This window comes from Aphis gossypii, chromosome 1, assembly GCF_020184175.1.
Source record: "Aphis gossypii isolate Hap1 chromosome 1, ASM2018417v2, whole genome shotgun sequence".
NCBI classification, from domain to species: Eukaryota; Metazoa; Arthropoda; class Insecta; order Hemiptera; family Aphididae; genus Aphis; species Aphis gossypii.
The window spans coordinates 70,180,990-70,193,766 of record NC_065530.1 but is presented as its reverse complement, the minus strand read 5'-3'; the positions used below and the strand labels follow the sequence as shown (position 1 = coordinate 70,193,766).

General features: G+C 30.8%; 1 protein-coding gene and 1 long non-coding RNA gene across 3 annotated transcripts in view; one reads left to right on the top strand and one right to left on the bottom strand.

The window, feature by feature from the left end:
* Window positions 1–2,977, bottom strand: part of LOC114125150 (uncharacterized) — a 43,703-nt gene extending 40,726 nt beyond the window's left edge. For both annotated transcript variants that reach the window (XM_050198718.1, XM_027988672.2), the window contains exon 1: window positions 2,643–2,977. The gene's annotated coding sequence lies outside the window, so the exon portion shown is untranslated. The remainder of the gene's footprint in view (window positions 1–2,642) is intronic.
* A 666-nt stretch (window positions 2,978–3,643) lies between these two features.
* LOC126549467 (uncharacterized) lies at window positions 3,644–12,029 on the top strand. Its single transcript, XR_007603578.1, has 3 exons — window positions 3,644–4,048; window positions 5,330–5,429; window positions 11,849–12,029. It is a non-coding gene; the product is annotated as an uncharacterized LOC126549467 (long non-coding RNA).
* The last annotated feature ends 748 nt before the right edge of the window (window positions 12,030–12,777 follow it).

The window sequence follows — 12,777 nt, the reverse complement described above, 5'->3', positions numbered from 1 at the left end:
TTTTCAGCTAAATATTTTATTATAATTTAAATATTTAATGAATATACTTGCATAATACGAAAGTTGTCTAAGTCAATCAATTAAAAAAACTTACATCCATTGTCACAAAAATATATACATATACCTATTTCATACGTGTTTTTTATTGATAATCAACAATGAACAATAACGTGCAAGTTATATATCTACTTGTATCTACTATTAAAAATTAAGATGCACATGATAATTCCATTGCAAAAATTTAATTTAAAAAAATATAAATAATTATTGACATTATTTTATAGAACAAAATAGTTTTTTTTCTTAAAATAAAAATATGCTATGATGTGATTTTTTTTTTTTTTTTGATAGAAAAAAAAATAAATTAGAAGCATTCATAAAAACAACTGTTGAGATACGGTCATGACATAAATTTTCTTTAATCCTTAAATAAAATCTTAAATTTAAGGTTATTTGAGCACAACGATATTTATGTAAATATAAATAAAACAATTACCTACTATTGAATTATATTGTGTATGACTGACGACTGTTAAATACTTTACTGATAATATGTATTTTTTTAACTTAATTTAATTTTGTAGTAAAATAACAGCATAACATATAGTTTTAAATTTTAATGCAATAGACTACTACATTTTTTTTTTATTTAATTACAAATATATTTTACCTGTTATATTATAACAAGTGTCATGTTTTATACTAATTTAATATATGATAGGTACATTTATATTATATATGTTTTTGATATTTTAAATTTTTTCGTTCTTTAATCGTGGATTCAAAATATAGGTATTAATAGGTAGCAAAAATACAAAGGAAAAAATTGAAAATCATCCTTGTGTTCGTTTGGTTTAAAATAAGTTATGTAGATAGTTCGACATGTCGTCGGTGCCGCATCACGGGCCATTGCATCACAGCAGTAGGTATGATAATAATAATAAACATTTTGTAGTTTGATTTTAGAGGTTGGCCAATTTATGCACAATATTTATCGCTGTTAAATTATGTCTCTGAAATACTGTTCGTTTGATGGAAACGTGCGTGTTTCAAACACGTCCGAGCTGTCCTATACGAAATACGTGACTTAACCCAGCAAAAAAAAAAAAAATATGCTTAGTACGAAGAAACAAAAACAGTTATGTTTAAGCAAAAAATACCTGTCAATAGAGTATTGGATACGGATATATTAAAAATAAAAATTAAATAAAAGGCATTAAAATTGGTTGGAAACAATTCAGTAGCAGAATATATATGTATATAAATATATAATACAATACTACAGTGTATTGTAATTATTCACATATTACCGTTGTCCATTGCGTTTTACATTTTGGTTTAAAAGCTTAAAGAACAATTTTATGTGGTTGAATATAATAATTACTTCACTTCATTTTGACCGATTACATGCGCAATAAATTATAGCGGTTATGTAGAATGTAGATCGATAAAGAAACGTTTTTTACAAATTGCATGGGATCAAGCTATATACACAATATTATATTGTTTTAGGTTTCGAAATATCCAAAGCAAAATTTCAAATTTCCAAATAGTAAAAACCATTGAACAGTAATATTAAATTTTATTAAATTGGCTATATTATACAAATAGAGAGAATGGAAATATCTTTCATATAGGAACCTGATTTTCTTCTTTAGAAGATTCCCGCATTCTTCTGACTCATATACTATACGCAATTCTATTAGTCGAAATATCTACTTGAGCTTGGGAGGTGTTTATGATAATATATTTTGACAGATATTTCCAATACATTATACCTGCATAATTAGATATTATTTTTTCTTTCGTGACGTATCGATTGTTTACGGTTTTGAAATAATTCTATAATGATTCTATTCAGTTTAACCTTGTTATAAACACAACTATTATAAATTTTTAAGATTCAACGAAACTTGATTTCGACATACAAATACGTAATATTATTGTAATTAAAATTAACGACGACTGTTAAATACATACTCTCACACATATGCAATGTATACATTTATATTTTATACACATTAGGTATACAATATACATAATATATAAATATATACATACAAATTACTTTTAAACATAAAATATACTTTTTTAACCGTACATATAACTAGTAGTATGACAAACAATAGTTGAACACAAGTATAATTTAGATGACTATAATTAATTCAGATATCTGATAACGATTTTTATTTTATAATATTACCAATTAGAAGCTTCACAATATTCACACGCAATGAATACATTGATAAGAGATGCAATTATAAGTCGTCAGTAAAGACATTACTATATAATATTAAATTACAGACTCGGCCATCAAAGTGTCATTACATTAATGTTTTAAAACCAATACACCATTAGCTGTAGACACTAAAGTCGTAAACTTCAATATCTATAGACTATATTATTATAATGTACCAGGTGTGCCTATAATGGGAGACTTCTCACTGAAATCGTTAATAAATAGAAATAATACTAATATACAATACACATTTATTGAGTAATCTAACCTAACCAAGGTGTATGACTTCTCCCGTAGTCGAAGAGTATCTTTGGCGCCGGGTGTAAAAAAAAAATACCTATTAATGAGACGGTCGACGGTCGAAAGAGGGTTGAATAATATTCTTTGTGTTGTGTTCACTCACCTGTTCGTATAAGACAACGTAAATATTGTTGGGGCGTCTGACTGGAAATCTGTGTATTTGGTCGTTTTTATTCTGTTCGAACACCGCGGTACAGTACTATGTTATCGTAACAAAAGCGATTCGCGAAATAATACGAGAAAACGTTTCGTCACTCGGGTTTTTACGTAAACTGGTGCGCGTGATCGTAAGACTTCGCATATACGACGAGAAAGAGAAAACAACCGACCGGCACGGAACGCACGAACAGTCTGACGACACCTGACGGACTGCGATAGTTCGGGGTAACAGCGACGGCGCGACCGACGATTTCCCGGTATCTCGGCGGCGTTCACAACAATATTCTTCGCCGCGTTGCCAAAGACGCGCGCGGGCACAACTACCAGACTTACCGGCCACCGCGCATGCGTCACCGCGATACGACGTTCACGCCGAACCAGTCGTCGTCGTCGTGGTTACGGACGTTAGTGAAACGCGCCCTAAACCGCCGATGTTTTTTTTTTATTTCAATTTCTATTACACTCCACCGGGGTCTGGCCGGTCTGGGGACCGCGTATAGAAGAAAATATAAATTCAAACGATTGAACTATATTTTATTGAACGTTCGCACGATTAGCGGGTTCAATCGGTCCAGAGTTGTCAAATAGAGCATAATATTATTAGGCAAGTACCTACTGCGATGAGTGCGATTTAATCAAACATAAAGTATTATAATAATTAATATAATAATGCGACGTTATGAACACTACCGTACCTATAGTTATTCTATATTGAAGTATTTTGGTGTTTCACTGCAGGGTCTATAATATAATCTAACCGAATGGCGGCTCACGGACGAATTGTAAACGAATCGCAAAGGGTCGATATGACACGCAGTATCGAATATCCGTGTCGTGATTTCTTATTTTTGTAGATCTCTAGTTTTTACCGACGACAGCAGATTAGTCTGGTAGTGAAGTGTATCTTCTATAATTTCATTTTACATATCGTACACGGTGACAAATACGACTCATCGATCAAAATTTTTAAGGGTTAGCGGAAAATTTTCCAATTCCTAATATACCACACCAAAAATATGGATTGGTGGTGACTCCTGGCCTATCATATCGGTACTCGTCGTGCAGCATACGGTCGACTTGAGCATACCAAAGACAGTACACTAGATCCGCCGCCGCCGCCGAAGGACGTTGCTCTTGCGATGGTCATCGAGCGCGTACCGCCCGGGATGTCAAGTCTGCTGCAGCGCCCGAGTCGGACTCCCTCGACCGGCCCCGACCGATTCCGACCGACCGCCCGTGGGGTACCGCGCACTATAGCCTGCCGCCGGTGTCTAGTACGGCAAAGTATTATGATCATAATATCATATTATCATCATCAATATTCATCGTCGTTGTATTAATAACACACAGGTACATTATATTATTAGTGTATACCTACCGTGAGTTAGTATTGATAGTGCGTCGCGTGTAATAATCGTTGTCGTCATTATTCTCTCTTATCCATATGACCTATACGACGAAAACATTGTTATAATAAATAACAATAATAATGCCCATAAAACTGTGGTTATATTATAATACGGGTGTACGTGTGCTGGTGTGCCCGCTGCACAATACAAACAAAGCTGTTTTATCACAAGTCTTTGAATTTTTTTCATCTCGTTTTTTATAATATATATTTGTACCGAGCGCGCGAGACTCGGGTGTAGAATATTATAATAATAATAATAATGAAGTTTATCATTGTGCATAGTGTGTACACGTCGTATCTATTATATAGGTTTAACCGTGTCCACCGCGGACGTACCGCATCTCGTAATAATAACAACAACAACAACGATAATAATAATAAAAGAAGAGCAGGCGACTTGTGGTGTGTGTGTGTGTCGTGGTCAACGGTCTTCGCGCCTGAGTGCTATCGAATCGATATAGACGACAACGTGCAACGGTGTAAAGTTGTAGGTACGTAACTCGTAAGCGCGGTGCCTCCCTACCCTCTTCACATAGATATCCCCTTCCTTTATAAGTCCCACATCTCGCCATCCGACCGAACACGTATCGAATCGGTCGGCAGCCGGTCGGGCATTTGAGTAGATTTTTTCCGTCCGCTGAGAGTTCAGACTCGTTTTATTTCATCGTCGTCGTCGTCGTCGTCAACGTCTTCGTTTATCATCACATCCGGCCAATAACTACGACGTAATAATATTATGATACTGTATGCGCACTGCGCACGCATACGAAACAATATGTAAACAGAAGTAGATTTATCTTCCTGCAAAGGTTGTTTCTTTTTAAAATAAAAAATATTTTTTACCCAATTCGCCGTTGACACGATTTAATTGTCATTGCCATTTAGTATATTATTTTTTTCGCATCCTGACATTCTATATTTTATGATAGTATTTTGTATTGTGTAAGTGTTTAATTACAATCATTTCAAACAGTCCTTAAATCCCATAATAGCTTTTATAAGTGTATTCATAAGTTTAGTAAGTACCTACAATACTCAAATGAGGTATAAGGTGGTTACAGAGATCATAAAATATGTACAGAATATTGTAGATAGACAATAAATTGTTATTAAACGTTTTAAATTTGTTTTAATTCTTTTTAGTCAAATGTTTAATTACAATATATTATTTAATAATCATTATCAAGCTCCAAATGTTATAATAAATATTCTATTATCAGATTTACTACATAAGACGTATTTTAACTGAACGGTGAACACAGAATGATAAAAATAAATAAATACCGATTAACTGAGAGCAAACAAAATACAACAATACAGGTAAAATAATTATATCAATAATATTTTAGTATTTTAGCTTATATTATTTTTATAAACATGACAGATGGAATGTGGAAACCCATTTAAAATATAGTACAATATTTGGTTTTACAGTAAACAATAATATAATAATAAGAATATAAATCGTAACCTCATAGCCGCTTTATTACAATGTCGATAACTATAATAACAGAAGTAGCTATATAATTGCCTATCCTCTTTCCTTATTCCTAACCAGACCATGTAATAAATAGATATTAAAATATTGTTTAAGTAAAGAACATTGAAAACCAACAGTTGATAAATTATTGCAAACGAAAAACAATTTTTAAATAAAATTATTATAAGTGTATAACCTAACCTAACCTAACCTAAAATTCAATCGATGTGTTTACCATAATTCTTCGAATAAAAACTTGAATAAAATATTATACACCCGTACTATAAAAATAAAATAAAATAATAATTTGTAGTATAATAAAATTAATAGTTTTTTCAAAATAATATTTACACAAACAACGATTTATTAAACGGAGGACGAACCAGATAATCAGTGTCCAATATAGTGGTTGATCGGAACACTATAATTTCTATACACAAAATACACATTTACACAGATATGGATTAATAATTTTAATATTAGTTAATAATAAATACTTAATAATAATTAAAATTGTGCATAGCAAAGTAACTCTATAATGATCAATTTATAAAATATGTTCTTTTTTTAGATGTATTTATTTTAATACTTACTCGTTATATTACCTTTCCTACTCTTATAATTTAAACGGTTAAATTGTACTATCATTATAGTTTGGATTGAGCAATTGATTTTTATATTAATTGTTTTCACAAATATGAATATTTAATACGTTTTATATTTCAAACCGTGTGGCAGAACATGGGGTAAAAAGGTTGCCATCATTTATTGAATTAAAATTAACAAATACACTACATATAAAAATTATTATTACAAATTATTAACCAGTACCTAATTAACTAGATACCTAATATCAACCATATACTATACACCAGTCATTAACTATATAACAGGTATTAACCATTTACCTAGTATCAGTCACATATCTGGTATCAACCACATATTCTAAATAAAGGCGGATTTCCATTACATACGTGTACGACGTGTACTGCACAGAAAATTCTTTTCTATGATTTGTTGGTATACATTATAAGCTTTAGGTATACCAGAAAGTTTATACGTTCCAACCAATCACAGAAATGTATTTTTATGCAAGTACACGTACATGTATGTTATGGAAACCCGTCTTAAATCAGTTTCCTGATTTCTAACTAGGTATATGTTACCAACATTTTTCTAGTACAAATCACATACTTTGTATATACCACAGCTGTGGTATCAACCAAATTATTGGTATAAATTAATATTACTTACCTGGATGAAAACGTTTGATGATTATTTAAATTTAAAAAATATAATATGTATTATATTCAACCGGTGGTATTTAAATAAACAAATGTCTGCTGGAATTGCTGACTGGTGGAATCGACCATTTTTCGTATTTCAAGGTTAAATTCTCGGGTATTCAATTTGAAACGTACTACGCCGTGCAGGATCAGTTATATGGTTTAAGAGACCGTCACACTAGGAAAAAATCGACCGTAAAACATGATTTTGTAATTCCAATCGTATTCAGGCCTAGTTGGTCGTAGAAACATGATTTTTGTACCAAATTAAACGTGAAGAGTTATACTAATAACTGTTTGAACAAATTTTTGAAATTTTATTTATATTTGAAATTTCTTAAAATTTTTAAATTTTAAAAAAAATTATATAAAATCAGCAAATTAAGAAATCAAAATTCTGTTCCAAAAATTTTTAATACAACTTCTCACGTTTAATTTGGTACTAAAATCATGTTTCTACGATTAATGAGACTTGAGTACTATTGAAATTACAAAACCATGTTTTACGGTCGATTTTAAACGATAAAAATCAGTGATTTAGGTTACCTACTCATAAATAAAATCGGCGCATAACATCCATACACAAATGACTAGCATAAATTCTAAATAAATTCTTTGCAAAATATACTCGTAGATACAAATATGTATATACTGATTGTGTAATATAATAATTACTGAAGTATATGAGGTTAGAGATATAATGATCAACTATAAATAAAAATAAACAAATAAATTACAAAATCAGAATGACGTATAAATTTACCCTTAGAGTCCCTATGGTGTGCGCAAGTAATTTATCGTATTTATTTATTGCATACATTTTAAAGGACTAGGTATATTATTAGAGCCACATTCACGATTGACTGATTAGAATAATGTATATCTTATATCGATTTAATATAGACAAAAAATTTACTTATCTTAAAATGAGTTTGTGTATTTCTGTTTTGTATAGGTTTATAATACATACTCATTATACTCCACAGGTTAGCCTCTGTATTCAATATTAGCTACTCGTCCTTCTTCTGTTTAATAGAGTGGCAGAGTATAATATTATGATTTATGATTCAAATTGTTTAATTATGATAATATATAATAATTAATAACAATAATATTAATAGTTCAAAGATGGCCAAAATTTTTTTAGTCACGATCTACTAAACATAATATACTTTACCTTTAAGGATCGACTTCCATAGAAAATTTTTGATTATTGAATAACTATAATTATTGAGAAACATATAGGGCCCATGGCCCTAAAAATAAATTCTAACATGATCGACTTTGAAATTGTCCGCGATCGACTGTTTGGCCGCTCCTGTTATATAGTTTATACTGTTATAATTGGCCAACGGAATACTACCAGGTTTAATTATTTCTTATTACGATTTATTCAAAACAATCGTTTATTTTACTAGGTACCTAGTTTTATTACACCTATTAATCTGAATTTATATTATTTAGGTATTATTTTACTATTTTCGAATAGGTAGGTAAGTATCTACCTAATAATTAACATCCATTCATCTTAATTTATAGGCATACTGTTAAGTGTGAACTCTATATTGTTATTTTTTTTTCATTCAATACGTATATGTGTAACATTATGGCTTATCATAATATCATTGATGATTATACTGTATAATCAATGATAGTATTATTTTACTCAATATTTTGGTTTGAATAAAATATATAATATTAATTGTTAATTGTAAGATTGTAGATCGACCTCTAATCATAAACAATGTCGTATTCGAATATCAGTGGTTATAAGAGAAAAAATCCTCACCGTTTATCTCAGTAGTCTTAAATCTGAAAATTAAATTTGAAAAAACAAACAAAATAATAAGACAATACGGCAGCGCTATCTAGTAACGGCAATAAGTTGCATTCAAAGTCAGTTCTTACGTTTGTGAGTTACAGTTAAAAACTACACCGATAGATGACGCTGCCAACCATTATGCCAGCAATTTCGGCCATGTAAAATGTAAATAGACGTTAGAATGGAATTATTGTTCAACTGGTCGTTTTAAAAGAATTTAAAAGAGTTAGGTGTAAACCTAAATTGTTAAGTTACTTTTAAAATTATAGACCTATTGTTTATTTTTAAAATGAGACTCATTATTTTTTATTATACAGGATATTTTCAGTGTTATTTTTTATATTACTTTAGTCTGTAATATATTTTGAGTAAAAGTAGTATTTGAGTACCAATATTAAAATTTTATAGAATTAATTATATCAAAAATCATTTAAGGTGCATATAGGTAGTACGTTGTAGGAAGTATGAATTTATTATTATATTATACTTATATTTTTATTACACACATGACACAACATTACTTTTATTGATACGATGATACACAAAATTAAAATTATTGTTATATTTTCATAAAAAAAAATTATTAAAAATTTAAAGCTATCAATGAAATTAAAATTCATTAAATTGTAATTACCTACAATTTTTTAAAAAAATTCATTTTAATTATTATTATAATAGTTTATATTAAACCGCGTAGCTAAGGGGGGTTAGTGGTTCAAACCCCCTCATTGGCCTAAAAAAAAAGGGAGGACGTTATTGTCCTACTTTTTATTTTATATTTTTACCTGTGTACCTATAATATGTCAATAAGTGTGTACTGTGTACAATAATTAGAAATAATAATAACGTTCACAAATAGGGATCATTATTCGGTTAATCAAAAATGTATTATTCAATAAATTAGCGGTACAACTCAATTGCGCTTATTTACAGTTTTGCCATACCAGGACAATATATATTTTGTATATATACATGTGTATGTTCAAAAAGATAATCCCCCCTTGAGTAATTCCTGACTACGCCACTGATTAAACTATTACATAATACAATTATTACTTTCTGTAAGTACCTAACTATAGAAAAAAAATCGTTATTAAAATATGGCAGTAAGGTAAGGTTAGCTAAATGAGTCCAATCACAATTTTATCGCCACCGCTGCAGTGTACGGAACCTTAATGCATAAATAGTCCTATAAGCTATATCCTGTAATTTACTAGCCTTAAGACAAACTAAAAATGCTTACGACTATGGTACATCGTAGAGAACTAAAGACTATTATATTATATTAGCTAAGAAAAATGTGTTGGTAAAATTACTTAGTAAAATATTTGTTTAAATGTATCTTTTACAAAGTTACAACATTGTAACATTCACTGTTTACCAACCATTGTCCTCTCGACGAGTGTCCTATTAATAATATGGTATATGGTAATAGTTATATTGTTTATGTTTGCGAGGTCTTAGGAACATGACCTCGGTACGTAATATTAACGCTAAAAATGAAATTTATAACTTAATTATTATAAGCACGCATCGATTATTATATATACCTACTACGACACGTACGGGAAAATATTTCGCAGTCGGCTCCACTCACCATTCCTCACACTCAGCATATTAACTGTGATCTATCTAAAGAGGAATGTACTATATTGATAGAAGACAGTCGTTAGATGTACACCTTAACCATCTAAATCTGGACCTCCGATTTAAGCAGTAAAAACAACAGTCGCTAACTAAGTTGATGGTGGTATAAATATCGCGATGATATTATGTTGGTCCAATCGTAAAAATGAAAAATGAATGGTACTCCAATCACCTCCGACTGTACTTTATTCTTGAACTTTATATTATCAGTTGGTCAGTTGGACATACCTCCACCACGCCAAGACTATATGAGCATAACTTTTGAAAACTTCCTTCCGGTTAATTTTTCAGTTTATTTATAAATAGAAAAATGTTGAATTTATCAAGTTTCCTTACTTTCCGAAAAAACATTTTAATATACATTTAATATACAATGTTTAATAAACATTTGTTTTATTATTAATGTATTATTATTACTGAAGAAGTGTCAATTTTTATTATTTTTTTTGCTTTTCTCTATACTTAACGAAGTGGCCATCCATAATAAACATAATTAAAAAAAAAAAAAAAAAAACAGTGACCAATTTTATTAAAATGTATCGAGTATTTAGTATTAAGTATCTAGTATCGCGATACTCCAAAGTAAAGTATCGAGTATCTAGTATTTCGATACTGCTTTTTGAGTATCTTGCCCAACCCTGATTATAGGTATAGGTACAATTATATAACTTTGTATTCTAATTAATAAGCTAAAAATTATCGTTTATTATTATCATTGCTAAGTAGTTAATAAGTGTATAAATAAATAGCCGTTTAGAACTCGTGAAGACGTGAACATTCGCAGAAAACAGTTTGCGTGCGTCCCCTAGATATTGCAAGTTGTACCTATTTCAGCATTTATTTTTATTATTCTGTTTACCTACTAATACTCCGATCAAGGCCGTATAATCGTTTAGGCTATAGTCTACGGCAGTAAAAAATAGCATATTTTTTTATGGTGTAACACAAAATAATATTTGACGTTGAAAAATTATTTAAAATAACATTAGCACAAGTTATTTGAATGCAACATGATATTATGAAACTATTTATATTAATATTTAGTGTTCAAAATAAACTGCAGTCATAGACCATAGTCATGTTTATTTAGTCACATACTTGTATCCCGCGAATTAACACTAGAAACCGTATCTGAAATTAACTTAATAACAAGCATTATTTTTATATGACGTGTGGAATTATCCGCGATAAGTGACAATAATAGTCTGAATTATTGTAAGTTTATATACATGTAGATAAAATGGTAATTTTTAAAGTAACCTTGGTTATTGGAATTAGTATCTGAATTTGTCCCATTTTTGTGGAATAGTATATTAATAAATACGGTAATGCCTTCTCGGAGTAAAATATTATTCTGTATTTAGAATTAGGTGACAAATGTATTATGACCTATATAGGTGACAAAACCCGGCCCTGATTGCTATTTGCTATACATAAATTGAAACAATAAATAATCAAAATACACTGTTATTAATTTTTATGTATTATTTATTGTACATTGCAGCTGTAGTAAGTCTGTGATTACAACTATTCCGCTCAAAAGACGAGTTCTTCTGATGGCCGTCGTTGTACACAAAAATAAGCAACGCCATAATATTATACGCAAAGACAAAACAACGCCGCGGCGTGTCGCTATTACGTCTTTAGGCGAAGTTCACAATTATTATTTTTTTTTTTTCAAACGTTAAAACGCCGCAAAACTGCATAGTCGCTATACGCTAAAATCGTTATTATGTTATAACATTTATAACGTACTTTAAGTCAATAGAAATGGGTTATGTGTAATTAAGGGTTAACTACTATATGAAACGTATTAATTTATACACCTACGCTTCCACGTAGAGTTTACATAAAAATAAATTGTAAATTTACCGTACACGACGGGTCGGTCGTACCAGCTATAAATAAAAATCTCATGCTCGATCGTATATTATCATGGTTTTCAGTGCATCGGTAGCCGGTTCTTTGATGACGTGCGCTCACCGTGCTCAAATCCAGTCAAATGTAGTGTATACATTATACACGCACTCTATATACTCTGCACATAATAATAATAATATTGAAAAAAAAAAAAATAAAAAAGTCGATACGACTACAGAGTACGTGCTCGACCGTACTATATATCATATAATAATATTCTAACCCATTGAGCAGCCTCCTCGGCCGAGAGATGAAAACAAAACAAAAATGTAACATAATAATAATAATAATAATACGATAAAGGTCCCGTTTTGAGTGGGGCGTCGTTTACCGCGGGCGGCTCGCGGGGTGGGTTTGTTATGGTGGCTCGAGCAGAAGAGGGGGGAGGAGGGGACGACGACGTCGGAGCGCGCGGCCCGTCGGCGTCGGCAGCGGCGGCGAACCGGCCAAACCGGTTATCGGTATAACCCATTATGTGACGCCGCACGTCCGGATTCGTGTTGATGTCTTTAT